At 42.0% G+C, this 20,969-nt stretch overlaps 1 protein-coding gene across 1 annotated transcript in view; it reads left to right on the plus strand.

The window, feature by feature from the left end:
- The window catches only part of ABCG5 (ATP binding cassette subfamily G member 5), a 231,802-nt gene that overhangs the window by 168,176 nt on the left and 42,657 nt on the right, over positions 1–20,969 (plus strand). The window lies entirely within an intron of this gene.

Consider the following 20,969-nt stretch of genomic DNA (forward strand, 5'->3'; position numbering starts at 1 on the left):
TCTTTGTGTATAAAACATACTTCATTTTTTCCTACGTGTTTTTCCCCTTTCACAATGGAGAAGTAAGGAAAAATACACTTTCAGGAGCAAACATACTAAAGGTTTCTTCACTTGGCTGCCTCTTTCTAGTTCTTTCTCCAGCACTTTTGGTGTTCAGGAGCCACTGTGGGTAGAATACACTGCAGAGAGGTTGCAGGCTGACTTTGTTGCAGGCACTTTCAAATCTTTTTAGTAAGCTAAATATATCAATCTCAGGGTCATAGGTTTGAGCCCCACGTTGGGCAAAAGATTCCTCCATTTCAGGGGGTTGGACTAGATCAGGGTTTCCCAAACTTTGGTCTCCAGCTGTTTTTGGACTACAATTCCCATCATCCAGTGGTCCTGCTAGGTAGGGATGGTGGGAGTTGTAGTCCAAAAACAGGTGGAGACCCAAGTTTGGGAAACCTTGATCCTTGTGGTCCTTTCTAACTACGATTCTGTGACTAAATGTAGCCATTCTCCTCTTTAAAGTGTGGTTTAGAGCTGTGGAATACAAAGCTAGACTTGGAAGAGTTTAATGAAGCTGCTTTAACCACAGTCGCTGGCAGCATAGATAAGGAGTGGCAAACGTTTTCCAGCTCGAGGGCCACATTCTGTTTTTGGCAACCTCCTAGGGGCCATATGCAAGTGATGGGCAGAAGTGGGCAGAGCAATGAATATGAATGTTACTTTTGTACAGTGACCTAGTTTCTACACATACCCCTCCCTTCTCCATCCAGGCAAAAGCACTCAAGCCTATGAAGCAAGGCTTAGTACAGGATGTGGCCAGGGCAAGGGGGGGGGTGCATTTGGCTCCCAGACCTGTAAGTTGGCTATCCCCATAGCAAGGTGCATCTTTTAGGCACATTTCCATGCTATGTATTTGCTCCTTTTGCTGGGTGTCCCCTATTGAGCTTCATTTCAGAGTTGTGAGATGCACAGTTCACATGCCAGCCAATTCTGCTGCCCAGTCTACCTTCAGCTACCCTCCCTAAACACATTACCATATCCAAGAAAGAACGTCGTTCTTGCTTGCAATAATAAAAATAAAAAATATGCCACCCATCTGGGGTTGCCCCAGACACTCTTGGCGGCTTCCAACAAAAAATAGTAAAAGCAACACACATCACACACTGAAAACTTCCCTGAACAGGGCTGTCGCCAGATGTCTTTTAAAAATCACATGGTTGTCATATCTGTTCGAGATCTGCTGAGAGGCCATTCCACAGGGCAGGTGTGACTTCCAAAAAGGCCCCTCTGCCTGGTTCACTGTAACCCCACTTCTTGCATTGAGGGAACCATCAGAAGGCCCTCAGAGCTGGATCTCAGTATTCAGCCTAGACAATGGGGGCGAAGACTCTCCTTCAGGTATACAGGGCCAAAGTCATTTAGGACTTTAAAGGTCAGCACCAACACTTTGAATTGTACTTGGGTACGTACTGGGAGCCAATGTAATTCATTTAGAACCAGTGTTACATAGTTATATGGTCCCAGCATCCAGTCACCAGTCTAGCTGCTCTCGCTACCTCTGCATTCTCAGAGCAGATGCCAGGACGTATATATTCCTTGAACTAAGAAAGCTGAGTTCTGTGCTTGAGGAAAAGACCAGCCCTAACAACACGGGTGAAAGAGAAGGAGGTGCCTTCAAGTCAAGGGAGGCTTTTGGCCATGGGAGGATCAGATTAAACCATCTCTGGACTGTTAGCTTGCTAAGTAATTCCTTCTCATAACACCAGGGGCAGCCAATGTGGTACCCTCCCAAAGTTGTCTACCATCCATGGCCATAGGCTATGCTTGATAGGTTTGATGGAAGATGGGCGTTCAACAGCATCTGGAGTTGGACCACATTGGCTGTCTCTGCCACAGACAGGCTCAATAGTATCCTATTCTTATGCTCTTTCCCCACCCTTCATAGGATGTTCAAAGCAAGGTGCACTAATCCTAGAACACAAGTCAACCTGCTGAATTGGTTTAGTCAAGGTATCCCTATTTCTGTGGTGAGATATGCTTGCACTGAGTGAAAAGAACTGCTTTGTAATGCTCTGCTTACCATTTGCCCTCAGTGCTTGTGTAGACCTAAGACAAATATATTTGTGGCTGAAGGAAAAAACAACAACACAATCTGGCTCTGTGCTTGAGTGCCCTATCTCCAATGAAGTCTTTATCTCACTTTGAAACCACAGGCATTTCTCATTTCCTAAACTACGACTTGGGAAATACATTTCAGTATAATAGCACCATAATTGAACTATGTCACGTTGGAAATCCGTTCTGTAAGGCCACAGCTCTTATTTTTAAAGGTCATCTGGGAGCTCTATTCCATTCAGGGAACTGTCTTGCAGAAACTGAAGTGCATTTAAACTGCAAATTCACAAGAGAAGACTTGTATGCTGAGAAGCCAAAAGGCAGTACTTTAAGCACTCAAGAATCTGCACACCACCTCTAGGAGACAAAAAAATAGAATGGCAAAGTCCCGACCTGCTTATTCAGAGAAGGGCAAGCAACCCCTCCTCTTCAGTCCTTTCAATATATATATTTAATATAAAAAACCACCATTGGTAAAATGCATGATACAAAGAATGAAAAAGTCTTCTATTACACTCAGGGTCATCTAATGAAATTAATTGACAGTAGATTGAGCATCCTAGGAATGGCCATTTAAAAGCTGCAGCCTTTCAAGAAAATTAACCCTTGTTACAATATCCTATCACTTCAAAAGATGCTAAGGTGGTTGTGAATTTGCACCTTCAGCCCCTTTGGGTTCAACTATGAGCGCTCTTGTCAGAGCTAATGGCTTCCTCCTTTCATTTGAAATGTGTCACTGCGGACGATTCTCTACTGCTAAGAAATGTGATCTGCTCACTCCAAATCAACATTGCAGGAGGGAAGGTTTTCCTACCATCAGCATTTGTGCCAGGTCTCCTTTCGCACATTGTACATGACAGCTTTGCAATGGTGTCTGCCTTGGAAAACGCAATAGAGCTTTTTAAGCACAAAGAGTAGACAGCGCCACAAACATTTAAAGAGGTTAAAAGTTCCTTGCCTAATCGGCAGCCGGTTTGACTGATATATATGCCTTCCTAAAAAGATGGATGATTGACAGCAAACTTGCAAAATGCTCCGTGGCAGGTCAGCATTTCAGACAAACCAGTTATGTTTACTTAATATATATTGTATGCCACCACTTATCTGTTGGATTTAGATTGGTTTAGATTAGAATCACATAAAGCACAATACAGTGGTACATCAGGTTACATACGCTTCAGGTTACATACTCCGCTAACCCAGAAATAGTGCTTCAGGTTAAGAACTTTGCTTCAGGATGAGAACAGAAATCGTGCTCCAGCGGCAGCGGGAGGCCCCATTAGCTAAAGTGGTGCTTCAGGTTAAGAACAGCTTCAGGTTAAGTACGGACCTCCGGAACGAATTAAGTACTTAACCTGAGGTACCACTGTACCTGCATAGTGCAGTTGGCTAGAGCGTGCGGCTGATAACGGCAAGGTTGCAGGTTCAATCCCCTCAGTTGCATATTTGGGTTGAACTAGATCATGGGTAGGCAACCTAAGGCCCGGGGGCCTGGATCCAGCCCAATTGCCTTCTAAATCCGGCCCACGGACAGTCCGGGAATCAGCGTGTTTTTACATGAGTAGAATGTGTTCTTTTATTTCAAATGCATCTCTGGGTTATTTGTGGGGCATAGGAATTCATTTCCCCCAAAAAAATATAGTCTGGCCCCCCACAAGGTCTGAGGGACAGTGGACCGGCCCCCTGCTGAAAAAGTTTGCTGACCCCTGGACTAGATGATCCTCAGGGTCCCTTCACATTCTATGATTCTATGAAAACCAATAAAACACAGCCACTAGGTCAGACCTCACCTGGAGTACTGTGTCCAGTTCTGGGCACCACAGTTCAAGAAGGACACTGACAAACTGGAACGTGTCCAGAGGAGGGCAACCAAAATGGTCAAAGGCCTGGAAACGATGCCTTATGAGGAACGGCTAAGGGAGCTGGGCATGTTTAGCCTGGAGAAGAGGAGGTTAAGGGGTGATATGATAGCCATGTTCAAATATATAAAAGGATGTCACATGGAGGAGGGAGAAAGGTTGTTTTCTGCTGCTCCAGAGAAGCGGACATGGAGCAATGGTTCCAAACTACAAGAAAGAAGATTCCACCTAAGCATTAGGAAGAACTTCCTGATAGTAAGAGCTGTTCGACAGTGGGATTTGCTGCCAAGGAGTGTGGTGGAGTCTCCTTCTTTGGAGGTCTTTAAGCAGAGGCTTGACAACCATATGTCAGGAGTGCTCTGATGGTGTTTCCTGCTTGGCAGGGGGTTGGACTCGATGGCCCTTGTGGTCTCATCCAACTCTATGATTCTATGATTCTATGATTCTAATCGTATAGCAAAACAGCACAAAGCAAGGTGGAAACAGAAGTTTAAAGGACGTCAAAGAAGGCACCAGCTGGACCTCCCTGGAGAAGTAGTATGGAACATCAACCCTTCCTGTTCACCAATTACCTCACTGATTATGGGGGCACCCCAAGAAGGGAATTGGGAGATGATCTCAGGACTCATGCAGTTTTGTAAAAGAGAAGGCACTTCTTTAGGCACTTAGGTTTCAAGGATTTTATATGTAAGCACTAGTACCTTTGAATAAGGCTCCAAAACAGACCAGAGATCAGAAAGAAATGTATGTTTTGCAGAGCAAAAATAGTCGAAGGGGTGCTTCCATTATAACTCCTTTCCTTAAAAACAGCAAACCTTATGTGTGCTGCCCTCTGTAAATGTGGGATTTTCAACATGGCAGCTGTTGGAATGGAAGCACCTACCAAAGCTTGCCCATGAGAGGACAAGAAATTATTGCAACAAGAAGTGGGTGTTCAGAGCCTCCCGCTTTCCCCACCTACTGTTCAAGCTCAGCAGTTATCTGCAGACCTCTGCGCTAATTCAAAGCAAGCCAGCTTCCTCTTTAATTGGACACCTTTGTCTCCTTTCTCAGTGCAATCCAGAGAAGAGGATTGATGTGGCTGGGGAAAGATGAAATGTAGGTGTTTTCAAGAGAGGTAGTGGAGGGCAGGGAAGCCTTTTGGGGGGTGTCATGTGACCCAGAGCAAGTGCCACTATGGCAAAAAAACAGGGATTTTTACATGGTCCTGTCTCACTCCCCAAACTGCCATAAAATTAGTTTCTGTGAACCGCACTGATTGCAGGAGCCACTATGGCACCAAAGATCCACAGTGGCACTGACATGTGCAGGATCTGTGATTTCACAGGTCAGCCTATTCCTGATCTGCAATTGGGTGGCTTGGGGAAAATCCTGCGCAAAAATAATGCCAACCCTAGAGCAGCCATATATTTCTATCTGACCTTTACTTTCTTCCTTTTCCATGCCCTGAAGCAGCCATTTTGTGACCGGTGCTCACAATTCACAGCATCAAGGCTTCATTCACTTGACCGTCTTCCAATGTGATATACAGTGGTACCTCAGGTTATATAGGCTTCAGGTTACAGACGCCTCAGGTTACAGACTCCGCTAACCCAGAAATATTACCTCAAGTTAAGAACTTTGATTCAGGATGAGAACAGAAATCATGCAGCAGCAGCGCAGCGGCAGCAGGAGGCCCCATTAGCTAAAGTAGTGCTTCAGGTTAAGAACAGTTTCAGGTTAAGAGCGGACCTCCAGAACAAATTAAGTTCTTAACCTGAGGTGCCACTGTATGCATCATCCGCCAACAATCCCCTACTGCGTTAGCACAGCGCAAGAAAGGGGGGGCAGCCTCTATGCAAAAGAATAAATGGAAACAAATCTGACAACAGGAATATCAGATCTAAATGCCAGTGGGGGAACATTTAAACCTTCCAGGACACTCTGTAGTGACCTTGCAGTGGTTGTCCCAAAGCAATGGAACTTCAAAGGCAGACTGAAATGTGAAATCTCTGAATTGCAATATACCCAAAGGTTCGATCCAATCAGTAGCTTACCAATGCCAGGATAGCTGTAATCAGCATTTGTGTGTGTGTGAACTACCACTGTTAATTAAATAATTCACACTCCCTGTACTTTTCTGCATTGCATCACCCTCTGACCTCACTGTTTATCACCTGTCCCTCCCAAAAAAACCTCTGTATCTATCTGTGACTCAAGACAAAACTCCATGCATCTGAAATGGACTGTAGTTCACAAATAAATGAAGAGATGAAGGTAAGTATTTGTGGGCATACACAAGGTAACCCCCACCCCACCCCCCAAAAAGTCCTCATCTAATTGGAAAATGCTCAGTGTTTACTTTTAGATAGCTTTTTAAACAATACAATATTTTAAAGATGTAAACAACTATTAAGGCACACAAATCCTGCCTTTTCTTTTCCCCATCTACCTGTCTAAGGTGTTTGTGGTATGAAAAGCACCAAGGAGACAGTACTGAGCGTGCCCAGGAATGCAGGGCTTTTTTGTTTTTTTTTGTCCTCGTAAGAATATCTTTTCTAAGCAGCACCTTCAGGAAAGTGTCTGTTGTACCACTAACTGCAGGGGGCAGAAAAATTATGGTAATTTATATCTTTGCTATTGTTACTCGTGCACATGAGTGTGTTCAGTGGAAATTTATCAGGCTCCTGGCATTGAACATATTACAAAGCAGCTATAATGTACTTTTTATTATATGGAAGTGCTGATGAGTTCTCCATGAAATGCACAAAGCTAAATATTCATACCCTCTTCTTTATTCTTTCTTTTAAAAAGACCACATCAGAGATAATGCACACCCCAAACAGTTGATTGTAACTGGTGGAAGGAGAGGGGGGGTGGGGAAGAGAGAAATGAATTGCTTTTTTGAATAAAGATAATACTTAGCCCAACTATCGCTGTAAATGATTACTAGCAGTGAAAGCTTTGTTCATTCAGAAAGGAGTGAAACTGTTAGACTGTTAGACTGAAAAAGCCGCGACCATTGAAGTAAGAACAAAATGAATGTTGTGCCAGCGTTGAGTTGGCTTCTTATCACCACCAAAATGGTTTCAAACGCCATTACAGACTAAGTTCGGCAAAACACCGGCATGTGTGGGTTGTTTTTTTTTTTAAGGAATCTAAAGACCAGTTACCTTAATTTTGTATTCTACTTGTCAGCAAAGAAAATTAGTCTTTCCCTTTTTTTTGCTTATTTTTGTGGTAAATTATTCCCTAAGCAGCTAGCTTGCCTTTGCCTTTTGAAGCTCATAATATCTGGGATCTGATTATTGTTTTGTTGACAAAAGAAGAAGCAGGAAAAGAAAAAGACGACAGATGGTTAGTGGTGGTAATTTGGGAAGTTGACTGAAAATTTGGATATGTTTTCTCTGCATTTTCTGGGCTCTAAGGTTACTAGTTGCATGGAACATCTTACTTGGCTCTCAGTTGTACTGAGGTTTTGACATGCGTGCTCGCTCTTCAATTAAACTTTTTACCTTTCTGTGTTGTATTTCTTGTACACTGCTTAGAAACCATGGTAGTTAAGCGGTATATAAATAAAAATAAATTAATATTATTGAAAAAAATATAGAACATTCCTTTTTGAAGGAACCCTGAGATATTGTCAGTGGAGAGAATTAACTAGGTGACAACTGTTTTCTTCATATGCCCCATTGCACATAAGGTGTGTTGCGTGTTGTGTGTGCAAACTGTGGAAGCTCAGTCAAGTGGTTTAGACCATCACAGAAAACAGCAGTTTAGCAGAGCTATCTTTACTAGCCCAACACCCAAACTAGGGCTGCCATATGTCCTGTTTTTCCAGGACATGTCCTGGAATTCGCCTCTGAAAATGGCGTCCTGGATTATTTTTTCAGAAATTTTGCAGATGTCCTTGAAGACTGGCATCAGGGGTTATATCATGCCGAAAATGCCTTAGAAAAGCTCCCAAACTCAAAAAAGCTCAACAACTCTGTCCTGATTTTCACTTTTGGAGATATGGCAACCCTACCAAACACACTCTTTATACACAAACTATTCACAGATGTTACAAGTAGCCTCCACTCTCTGAGCCCAGAGAGGGTTCTTTGCTTACAACATCCTTGCTGTGCCAAAGTGCACAATTCAAGTATTGAGTTCAGTGGCTTGAAAAGTCCTGCAACTCTTCACAAAGCCCTCAGTCTTCCATAGTCTTCCAATTCCTCTCCACAAAGTGCTCCGCACTCTCTTCTCTATCCCACCCTGAATGCTGTAACCTGAGCCCCTAATATACTCAGCATTACACACCAGTTCTACCCAGCAGCACCAATAAGACAGCCATAAGATGCCTGCAGCAACATTGTGGAGAATGGGTTATGTTAAGTTGTGGGTTGACATAGCAGACGACACAGCGATATAACAGGTTACATGCTGACTCATGGAAAATTAACTCATTTTTCACTTTCATTAACATTGTGGTATTCCATAGAGAGAACTGTGTGCCTCTGCAAGGGAAGGTTTCAAAACTTTGGCTCTTTTTAATTACAAAAAAAAAAGGTCTATAAGGAGGAGATGTGAAAGGGGAGTGATAAAATTACATCTGTTTTGTAGAAGGTCAATAAGACAAGGTCTTTCCTTCCACTTTCCTAAAATTGGAGCCCAGGGTCATACACTGCAGCTGTATTATGGAAGATTCCGGAAGTACTTCTTCACAGAATGTATAGATAAATGATGGGATTCGGTACCATTCAGTACTGGCTACTCATGAACAATAGCTATAGAGAGCTATTGTGCTCATGTCTTGCTTTCAAGCTTCCCATTGGCATCTGGTTGGCCACTTATGGGCACAGGATGCAAGACTAGATGGACCTTTGGTCTAATCCAGCAGGGCTCTTCTGATCAAAGGCCAGTAAGTCTGATTTTCCTTGCAATGCTGAAACTATAACGTGGCCAGAAATAATCCACCCCACTCATTTGTGCTAGCCCCTTTATTGATTTGTTTGTTTTATTTGTTACTTTCATACCCTACCTTTCCTTATAAAATATCAAAGGTACCCAATCAATATTGTTGCCCTAAACGGCCTCAGCCAGGTGTACCTGAAGGAGCAATCTCCACACTCAGCCCAGACACTGAGGTCCTCCTCTGAGGACCTTCTAGTGGTTCCCTCACAGCGAGAAGTGAAGTTACAGGGAACCAGGCAGAGGGCCTTCTCAGCAGTGGCGCCATCTCTGTGGAATGCCCTCCTATCACATGTCAAGAAGATAAAGAACTACACAACTTTTAGAAGACACCCAAAGACGGCCATGTATTGGGAAGTTTTTTAAATCTGATGTTTTACTATGTTTTTATATGTACTGTAAGCCGCCCAGAGTGGCTGGGGAAACCCAGCTAGATGGGCAGGGTATAAATATAAAATAATAACAACAACAACAACAAATAATAATAATAATAATAATAATAATAATAATAATAATAATACTTCTTATTGTTGTATAGAAGACTCCTGCCTTACAGGGAGTAGGCCTAGAGGACCGTTGTGGTCCCTTCCAATCTCAGCATACCCCAAAATAATTCCTGATAGGACACACAGACAGTCCAAATGGTCAAATACCAGTTCAGGTCCAAGACAACATGCAAGGTTCAAAATCAATCTGTAAGGTCAGGTTCCCACCTCTGCAGAAGATCCAGGGTTGGAATACCTGGGGTAAGTCCTGAAGTCACGCCGGTCCAGCGGCATCCCCAAAGCAGTCAAGCTGTGATCCATCAATGGAGAAAGTTGAGCAGATTCTGTTTCCCTTGTATCCTTCTCGATCTTGCTTGATGCACTTGAGTTTGCTCCAGCTGAGCAGCTGTGCCTCTCCACTTGACAAAGCATATGATCCTCACCTGCCCTGAGCCTAATCCAGCTGAGTGACCACAACCTCCTCCTAGACCTAACAAGTCTCATCATCTTCACCTGGTCCACTAGTGAGTTGGGCTGTGTTTCCTGCCTGCCTCATTCTCCTGAAGGGCACTTCCCACTGTTCCTGATGCCTCAGAGCCTGCAATATCCATGGAACCAGGGGCTCCGCTGGTTCTGGAGATGTCTCCTTCTCCTGGTTCCTGTGTACAGTCTGCTACCCCTTTGATGTCCTTTGATGTCCCATGAGTATCTCCAAATCCCCAATTTCCCAGCCCCAACTTCAGCTTCTCCCTGAGTTACATCTTCCACTGTGAAAAGATATGAAAATAATTAATTTGGCTTCTCTGCAATCTTCTTGTCCTCCTTTAGCACACCTTTGTCTCCCTTGTCACACAAAGGTCCATCTCCCTTCCTAGGTCGGCTCCTAATACCAATATATTTAAATATTTTGTTGTCGTTGGTCTTAATGTTTTTAGGATCAGTGTTCCTTGAATTTTCCTCCTTCTCTTTCACATCCTTTATTGTGTGCTTATTGTATCGAATCACAGAAGATTTTATACATCTCTTCTCTTCTTGTGGGTTGACTTGCATGGTTGAACCTCTGGTTGGCTAATGTGGGAATGGGTTTTGCCTTATGGCTGAAGCGAGACTTTTTACTGATTTTAACGCTTGTGAAATTGTTCATAGCTGAGAAATGCTAAATGCACCGCAAGTATTAAAGTTCTGAACACGAAGGTGAATATAGCCATTCTTGGCAATTATATCTTACTTAAAATTCATTAAATATTTTCTGCAAATAATCCTTAGCCTGCTTAAGCAATGAAATCTGAATATGCATCCTGTACACTTGAAGGCATTTCCATAGATCACCTTTTCTTATTGGTTGACTATAATGCTTGGAATCGCGTTCCTCCGATTGAATATTTATGCCGATTCTCTGCACTCAGCTGCCAACAAACTCATTTGCTAGAATATTTATGGAAAAGCAAACAGAAGAGAAGGGATGAGAGGAAATCGACTTTCATTCAAGCAAAATACTTACGTAAAAAAATGTTTAAGGTAGTCATCCAGTATTAATTAAGGAAGGAAGGAAATGGTTTCCAAGTTAGATGAGGCAAAAACCAATATAACAAATGTGTTTTTGTAACGTTGAGTCAATCTTCCCAGGCGCACACATCCATATAGACCCCTTTCCTCCTGAAACCTATTAAAGCTCACTTTCCTGTCAAGAGTAGGAACAAGAAATTCGACATGTACTCTAAAGAAGTGCAAGTCAAATCACTTCAAGCTGAGCCACAGTTTGTAGTAAATATGTAAGATCTGAATTTAGTGGGGAATCAACAAAGGATAAATAGCTTTTCAGTATTGCCAAGAGCACTCGACATTAAAATACCAAGCTCAGCTGCCATTTCAAAACACAGACACCCCAATGCTCCAAAAGTTACGCTGCATTTTAAGCAAGGGATATATATTTTCGTCGGCTGCCTTGCAGTCAGCTGTAAACCACTGAAAGGGTTAAGGAGCTTTTTTTCTGGGGGGTGGAGTGGAATACATCACAACCCACTGCTTTAAACGTTGTCTCCTTAATTAATGGTTGCTAACTCGGTATGAACTGTTGTTGTTCATCTTTGGCTCACAGGTGTGTTTTTTTTTTTAAAGCCACATGTCAGAGAAATGCACGCACATTATTGCTTCTCGCCCACCATGCAACCATAAGAGTCAGTATGGATGAAACTGTAGCAGGAACCTCACATCCAGGACAAAGAGGATGAGAGGCAACTTTTAGTCGCTTTGACGTGCCATCCCAAGCAGTGGGTGGTCTGGGGAACTCCATTAGCTTGCTTAAAAGCAACAACAAAAAGCTGTCTTTATGCAGGAGGGAGTTCTTTTTAGACCCTCCTCCGCCATAACTACAGCTTTTTAAAGGGGGGGGGGGGGGAACCTATCGTAAACTGCACCAGGCCACAAAGTCCCCTTGCCAGTGGAGGGGAGCAAAGGAAGCGCTGTGCCAACAACCTCAGTCTGACCTGAGCTACTCCCCACCTACCTACCTGCCTGCCTTCCTACTTAAAATCAGCCCCAAGGGTGGTCCTGCCTATTAGCTTACTCCTCCTCCTGGCGTGCTCTGGTCCATGGGGTCACAAAGAGTCGGACACGACTAAACGACTAAACAACAACAACTTCCATCTCAGTGTTGCCTTTGTAGAACTCAGCAACCAGAAAGACGGGTACAAAACCAGAATTTGTTGCCCTCTGCCCTACCAGTTCCAATGGACACCAGCTGCCACTACTAGCAGAGACCTTCTGCTTCACAATATGTGCTCTGTTACCTTTTCTGTCACTGTATGGTACTTATGTGTGATTTTCAGGGCTGGCAGGAGTGAGGTGGCCATCTCAAGTGCCAGATAGGAATGGACCCAATTCTGATTTTCCTCTGTTTCCTTTTTTTTTCCAATCATCGATTCAGTTTTCCACATTTCTAGATCAGTTTGAGAATTACCGTATTTTTTACTCTATAAGACTCACTTTTTCCCTCCTAAAAGGTAAGGGGAAATGTGTGTGCGTCTTATGGAGCGAATGCAGGCTGCACAGCTATCCCAGAAGCCAGAACAGCAAGAGGGATTGCTGCTTTCACTGTGCAGTGATCTCTCTTGCTGTTCTGGCTTCTGAGATTCAGAATATTTTTTTTCTTGTTTTCCTCCTCCAAAAACTAGGGGCGTCTTGTGGTCTGGTGTGTCTTATAGAGCGAAAAATACGGTATTTTCTTAAAGTCCTCCTGAAATTTTTTCAGTGTCTTGGTGCCAAACTATCCTAATATACACATTTGTGTGCAGTTTTGCCCAATATACAGAGTTTTGCAAAGCAATCCTCCACAATATAATGCACATTTGTTATTTTCACCAAACTGTGGGGGGTTTTTTGCACACTTTAGCAGAGTATATGGATTCTTGCACACATTCTTTGGCTGAAGAACTGCATTGCAAAATTCAGAGAACAAGAAGTTTGGAAGGCTGGCTGTGATTTGGTTCACAATTGGTTTCAGCAAGTGCAGATTAGATCATTTGAATGTGAACTGAATTGCATTTGTCCCCCATCCCTATCGGCAGGGAAGCAGCGGTAGCAGGGTCTCCTCTAAAGTAAGGTTACCAGATTTTTTTCAATGAATCCGGGGACACTTTTCAACTTCAATGGATTTTGTGTGGCGACTGATTTGTAAATCCGGGGACTGTCCCTGGGAAACGGGGATGTATGGTAGCCTTACTCTAAAGCCCCCCACTCGTTTCTCTCTGTTGGAAGACAGAGTTGATGGTTCCACATGGCCTGTCCTTTACACCCTAAGCTAGCCTCGTTCTCTCAGGTACAGGGGTGGGGCTTGACTGTTCTGTCACCTGTTTTGAAGATTCAGCTTCTATATATGGAAACAGGGAGCAGGGAGCATATTTCTTATTTTCACAGTTACTTTTTCCATGGTTCATCTCAGTATTACTAATATTTTGCACTCCCCTCAGGGAGAACCGCCCAACCCCCCCTAAATCTGGCACTGTTGATGTCTCAGCTCCCTTGGGACATGGAGATGTTTTATGAGATACCACTGATTCACCTAATCAGGTCCTTACAAATGATCTGGCTGCCACATGGACATGGCTTTTTGGTGCCAATCATCCTGCATACATCTCTTAGGAAACAGCCTCCATGCTCAGCTTTGGGATTCCAAAAGCCAAATCATTAGGGTTATTTTGGAAAGCCCTAACGAATTTGAATGTAAGGCTGTGTCTGGTTGTGCTCCACCAAATATAATAGAAAATATCAAATTTCTATGTGCCAGCAAAACATGGGAAATAGGTATTACCATCTTTATTTCCAGACATCAAAAGCTAGAATTTAAGGTAGGGGTACTAAAAACTGTGTTTTAGTGCTTTGTGTAGGACCACAAGCTACAAATAGGGAGGGCTTTACATAAATTTATTTATTTTTCCCTCACACATCTTCATGCCTGTTGATGGGACCATAAAGTCAACAGGATCAAAACCTCCAAACAAGAGTTTGTGTGAATGTTTTTTTTATGATTAAGTTCAAGTTGTTCTGATGTTTATGGAGAATGACGGCCCAGAGAGAGAAAAGAGAGAGAGAGAGAGAGGAAAGTATTCTAGACACACAGAATGAAGAAACTGTCAATGTTCTATAATCCACAAGTAATCTTGCCCTTGGAGGAGATTGTGTTTTTACTTGCTCAGATAAATATATAGTGAAGTTCATGCATCTTGAAATAGAAACACGAGCTGACTTTCGGAACACAGGCCAAAGAAACCATTAAGTGGAAGCAAACACAAAGCGCTCTCTCTTGTTCGGCTGTATATTCTTGCCTGAATATTCTATACAAAGAAATGCAGAAAATGGAACGCATAAGCATTCTGTCCAAATACTTCCCCCCACATTTTGCAGCTCACTATCCTGGTATGAAGAGTTATTGTATGTGCCCCCATTTTACTCACATGTAATCAAAACTGGACTATTTAGCAGTCGCTGCTTATTGTCTTGCTTTGGAAATACAATATTTATTTTGTGTACAGTGGTACCTCAGGTTAAGAACTTAATTCGTTCTGGAGGTCTGTTTTTAACCTGAAACTGTTCTTAACCTGAAGCACCACTTAAGCTAATGGGGCCTCCCGCTGCCGCCGTCTCGCCGTCGTGCGATTTCTGTTCTCATCCTGAAGCAAAGTTCTTAACCTGAGGTACTATTTCTGGTTTAGCGGAGTCTGTAACCGGAAGCGTATGTAACCCGAGGTACCACTGTATTTAAAACATGGAAGCTTAGAATTTTTAAAGTTAACCCAGGTGTTGGGGCCAGTGGGGACATTTGGGGGGGGTTTTTTTGGGGGGGAGTAATGGGCTCTACAGTGTGTGGCATAACACAAAATGGCTGCCGCATCTGAAAGACCTGAAAAAGAGACAGGACCACGAAATGGAGGAAGCTATGGGAAAAGGACACCTCTGTTGTACTTACAGAGAAACATCCTTTGCACCTCTCCTCTGTTCAGTGTGGCATCCAATTATGTGAGGATGTTTAATGGGGTGCGTTCAATGTGGCAGACGCAAATTCAAACTGAGCAGGAAGAGCAAGCAGTCTTTCTTTCATTGTAGATTTCTGTGGGGATATTTACGGGGTGACCCCAGAGTCCTTTGTGACTGGACTTAATTGTCAGGGGTCCTTTACCTTTACCTTTATTAGAGTACTGGCAGAAGGCACGTTGGTGACCCTGTCAGAACCGGGGATGAAAAGCCAGTTGGCTTGGCCCCAACTGGAGCGTCTCCCCTCTCAGCCTTGCCACTGCGGAGATCCATCAGTCATCCTCCCTGACGTGCGTCTGTGACTCAAGCTGCAGAGCAGGCATGAGCACATATTACTCAGCAGTGTAAACTGCACAACAGATGAGGCTTGAGGCGTGGACACAATACTAAACTACGCATTTATTCTACATAAATCAGGACAAAGAAAACATGGCTTCTCTCCTTACCGTCTTCTCGGAGAGAGAGTGAAAAACAAAAGCAATACAGAGAGGAAGTTCTGCTCACGCCAGCAATCTGTGCTGGAATGTAAACAGACATGTGACATGTAACAATCCACATATCTGCAGCAAAGGGTGGAATGGAATTCCCAACGGACCCTTGTGTTAACCTGTCAATGAAACTTCCATTATTAGTTTTGTCCCATGCTCAAGCTAGGATATTAGATGGGCTCAGAGTTAACTTCCAGAGGAGTTGAAAATGGCTGAAAATTAGATCAATTAGATCAATTAGATCAATGAAACAAAAATATTTTGAATCTGCGAACAAAACGGGACGGCTACTGGCGTGGCAACTTAGAAAAAGGAAAAAACAGAATGTGATTAATAAAATTAAAGTAGAAGAACAAATAATTGAGGACCCCGGTAAAATAGAGGAAAAATTTCTTCAATTTTACGAAAATTTGTATAAAAAGGAAGATGAAGACACGGAAGAGATAGATAAGTATTTGGAAAAGAACAGAGGAGAGCAACTGACGGATGAAGAGAAAATTTATTTAAACAAACAAATAACGGTTGAGGAGATCAAGGAAGTAATTAAGAGGATGAAACCAGGAAAGGCACCAGGTCCAGATGGGCTATCCCAAAAGTATTACAAAGTTCTAGAAGAATATCTGGCCCCGGTCCTTGGTAATGTAATGAATAATATTCTACAAGGAGGCTCGGTGCCCGACTCTTGGAAAGAGGCACACATCACGTTAATCCCCAAATCAGAACCTGATAAGCTGGACATAAGAAATTACAGACCGATATCACTACTCAATAATGACTATAAGATCTTCGCAGAAATAATGGCAAATAGGCTCAAAAAATATTTATCGAAATCTATCCATAAAGACCAAGCAGGATTTCTACCTAATAGGTATCTAAAGGACAACGTGAGACATATAATAAATATTATTGAGTATTTGGAACTTAAGATTGATATCCCCGCAGCCTTGATCTTTATTGATGCTGAAAAGGCATTCGATAACGTATCATGGAGGTTTCTACTAAAAGGTCTGGAGAGGGTAGGTATAGAAGGGCCCTTCTTGGAAGGTATAAAAGCGATATATTTAGAACAAAGGGCTAAATTGATTATTAATAATAACTTAACTAACTCATTTCAGATCTTGAAGGGTACAAGACAGGGATGCCCTCTATCCCCCCTCTTATTTATTTTGGTATTAGAAGTGATTACAAATAAGATCAGGGAAACCTCAGAAATAAAGGGAATCAGATTAGGAGCCAAAGAATACAAACTAAAAGCTTACGCTGACGATTTGGTAATATCGCTAGGAGATCCAGTAGTGGGTATTGCTAAAGTCTTAGAACTACTTGAGGAGTTTGGAAATCTGTCCGGCTTTAAATTAAATAAAGCAAAAACTAAAATGCTGACAAAGAACTTAACTGAAGAGTCAAGAAGCCTGTTAGAGTTAAAAACTGGAATTAAGGTGGTGAAAAAGGTGAAATATCTGGGCATTTGGGTCTCCGCGAAAAATATAAATTTAGTAGAAGATAATTATACAAGGACCTGGAAAGAGATTAAAAAAGACCTGGACACCTGGAGTAGGCTAAGACTTTCGTGGTCGGGTAGAATGGCCGCAATCAAAATGAATATTCTCCCAAGGTTGCTGTTCTTATTTCAGAACATTCCGGTGATCAGGGGTACGACATCATTTAAAGACTGGCAGAGAACCCTGTCCAGATTTATTTGGCAGGGCAAGAGAGCAAGAATTAAATTTAAACTACTCACAGACCGCAGCGATAGGGGAGGATTTGCTGTTCCTAACCTAAGACTATATTATGAAGCCGCGTGTCTGTGTTGGATTAAGGATTGGATTACCCTGAAGAACGTAGACTTGCTGGACCTGGAGGGGTTTGACGCCAGATTTGGCTGGCATGCGTACCTATGGCAAGATAAGGAGAGGGCCCATAAAGGATTCTATAACCATATAATTAGAGGTGCACTACTTGAGGTATGGAATAGAAATAAGAAACTTTTAGAAAAGGACACCCCCTGGTGGCTATCACCGGTTGATATTTTGACAATAAAAAAACTAACATGGAGGGTCAAAGATGGACTTATGAGGATCTACTGGTAAAATCAGATAAAGGGTGGAAACTCAGACCATATGAAGAACTTAAAGATAAATTAACAACCTGGCTACAATTTTACCAAATCAATTCCCTATGGAATGAACATAAAAAAATAGGGATGAGTGAGAAAAAGTCCAGATTCCAGGTGGAAATAATAGAAGGAAACTCCAAACTCCTATCTAAAATGTATAACCAACTATTAGACTGGGACACGAAGGATGAGGAGGTAAAGGAGGTAATGATCAAATGGGCCATAGATCTTGGTTATAACTTAGATTATGACAGATGGGCGAAACTCTGGAATAAGGACATGAAATTTACGGCATGTGTTGACCTTCGAGAAAATCTACAAAAAATGATGTACAGGTGGTATCTTACCCCTGTGAAATTAGGTAAAATGTACAGGACGGGTGATAAAACATGCTGGAAATGCAAGGTGAAGGAAGGAGATTTCCATCATATGTGGTGGACCTGTGAAAAAATAAAAAGGTTTTGGGGACTCATCCATGATGAACTAAAAAAAAATTTTGAGATACACCTTCCCTAAAAAACCTGAAGCCTTCCTTTTAGGGATGGTGGGGAAGGAGATCAGACAAGAGGACCAAACCATGTTTCAATATGCAACAGTAGCTGCCAGGATACTGCTAGCGCAAAACTGGAAAACCCCTAATATTCCAACCATTAGAGACTGGCGATCTAAGTTATTTGAGTATATAGAGCTAGCAAGGATGACACAGAAGATCAGGCATCAGAAAAATGTAAAATTTATCAACGATTGGAGTAAATTCCTTATAAACATGGAAGCAAATCTAGGTAACGTTAAAATCACAGTTGGCGATATATAAAGTTTGAGAGGTGTAAACAAGGTAACAAAAATACCCCGCAGGAAAATAACATGGGAGTATAACTCAAGCCGTTTTGAAGGGAAGTCAATCACTGTTTTGGGATGGGTGGGTGTATATATATATATATATATATATATATATATATATATATATATTTCTCTTTTCTGTATGGTTGTATGTGCTGGTGGTTTTGTAACTTTGCCATATGATACTTTTGTTTGTTATTTCTTGTTTTTTTTTTCTTGTATTCGTTTTTTTTTTTGTTTTTTGTTTTTGGTCGTATGAAAAAGAGCTCAATAAAAATATTTAAAAAAAAAGAAAAGAAAGAAAATGGCTGAAAATGCGCATCCTGGCAGAAGGCACATGTCTTCAAATGCAGGTCTGCTCCCATCATGCCAAATGTGTGTGTTTGTGCAGTTGTATCCCCAGCGCTGCTGTGAAATGCCTCGTCGGTGTGTGTGACTTCCGGTTCCTCCATCTTGACTGGTTATTGTTGGAAGTGGAATGCTGAAGTTGATGGAGCTTTTATGCTGTTAAATAGCATGGCATAAATGTATTTGCTTGTACTAATGGGGGGGGGGTGAGAAAAAATCAGCTGAAGGACCCGCTGAAAGTATGGGTGCGAGTGACCACAACAATTGAGATGGCAGAAAGTGTTTATTGCTTCAGTGATGCAAAAGTTAAGGCTAGAGCATTAGCTTACAATTTCCATGCTTTGGGACAGAGAAATGAATTTGTAAGCACCTTAAGCTAAAACAAATAAATGTAACCTAGAAATTATATACATCATTATTTTCCTTTTCTTAAAAAGTTCAGCTTAAATGAGTCTCCCACTCTTCTCCCAACCAAGCACTCACCAGGTGCATGCCTAGTTAGCCTCAACATTATTTCAGCACCAGTTAACCCTCACATCTTCAGTAGAACTTTCCCCCTCCAGTTCCCCCCCAAATGTAATATGCCATTTTAGCCTGGGGAACCACATCCGTGGGGAGAATGTCCATCCATTTCATCTCTACCAGGTACATTAAGCCCCACTGGAAACAGTGCAGTTTCTTCTGAGTCATCATGTACAGGATTGTGCTGTTTGTTCCGTGTTTGTGGTATATTACTTTTTACAGTCTGCACACAGATTGGGATGCTTTTGCATGCATCCGATGCCTCATCTGTACGCTAGCAATCCTTCGGTCTTTCTGTGCACATAAGGACAGAGTGGGAGATAAAATGAGACCTGACACATGTTTTTAATGGAACGGCGCGTGCATGGTCGCCTCCTGTGAGGAGTTCTCAGCTCTAAAGTACCAGAAAGCTGTTGTAGCTCTGCTCTCCCCGAGTCCTATTGTATGTACGTCTCTCCTCTTGTCATAACACCACCTCTGAAACATTCACACAGCTTAGTCCCTTTTGCAGAACATTTAGAGGGTGGAATTTTGAAATGTTAAAAAGACTGTTTAAGCAATGTCAGCTGCCTGACTCGTTTCACAAAAGGAAGGAAGCTCTCAAGGAGGAAGTAAATGATAATGTCATATCCTGATATCTTTTGCCCCTTGAATTCTGAGTGGTCCCATATGGCTTTTGCATTTCCCCCTTTTGTTTCTCTCCTGCCACACATGCCCCGCTTTGAAAAAAGGGGGTTGAGCCTCACACTGCATTCACAACAGAGAGTCAGCCTAGAATTTAGTCCTTAAAATATGTGTGTGTGTGTGTGTGTGTGTGTGTGTGTGTGTGTGTGTGTGTGAAGAAAGAAAGAAAGAATGAGAGAGAAAGAACCAAGTTGCCAATGTACAGTCTGGATACTACAGTGAACTAGAAAAGAGATCCTAATCACAACAGAACATTATGCAGAAGCATAAATCATTTTTTTAAAGTGTCTTAAATATAATAAAAAGAATAATTAAGAATCAAATGGCCCACTATCTTGACAGTTTAATGACGCCATGAAAGACTGAGAAAGTCTGGTTTTACTACTTTCTCTTTAAAAAGAAAAAATCAAAGTTAGACAATCTCAAAATCATTGAAGTTTACTTCCGTTCACACTTTTCATACACACACACATATACACACACACTTGTGCTTAGCTGCTACAGAAGGCAGGAAAAAGGTCATCACCCTTCAGTATGTGCTGCTGTGTATGCATGTGCCACCAAGAATTGTAGAGTTAGAAGGTACACCAAAGGACATCTAGTCTAACCCCCTGCAACGCAGGAATCTCAACCTCCTCTTCAGTCCCTTACTTCAGCCATTGCCCATTCAATGGAGGAATGATTCCTAAGCTGGGTGCTGTGATTTCCAATTTGGCTTGAGGCCTGGTGGTTCTCAATGAAACATTGCCTAGAATAAATGTGGGTACTCTCACCAGAAACACATACAATAAAAGGATTTCATCTCTCTGTCCTTCTAAGCTTACTCCTAAAAAAGTTCATAAATTTTTCAAGCAAACGAACCAAAACATTTCCTTTTTTTTTTTTTTTTTGAAAATCTGAAATGAGTTTATTTTAGTATTTGTACCCCCCCCCTCCGCTGTCCTAGGATATCTGTTTTTTTTTTTTTATAATAATTTTTATTAATTTTCCACACAAATAATAAAGAACAATATAAAACAGTATAACTTCAAGCTCATCGGTTCATATCCTTTTTTCTTTGACT

This window comes from Podarcis cretensis (genome assembly GCF_951804945.1).
Source record: "Podarcis cretensis genome assembly, chromosome: 3".
Taxonomy (NCBI): domain Eukaryota; kingdom Metazoa; phylum Chordata; class Lepidosauria; order Squamata; family Lacertidae; genus Podarcis; species Podarcis cretensis.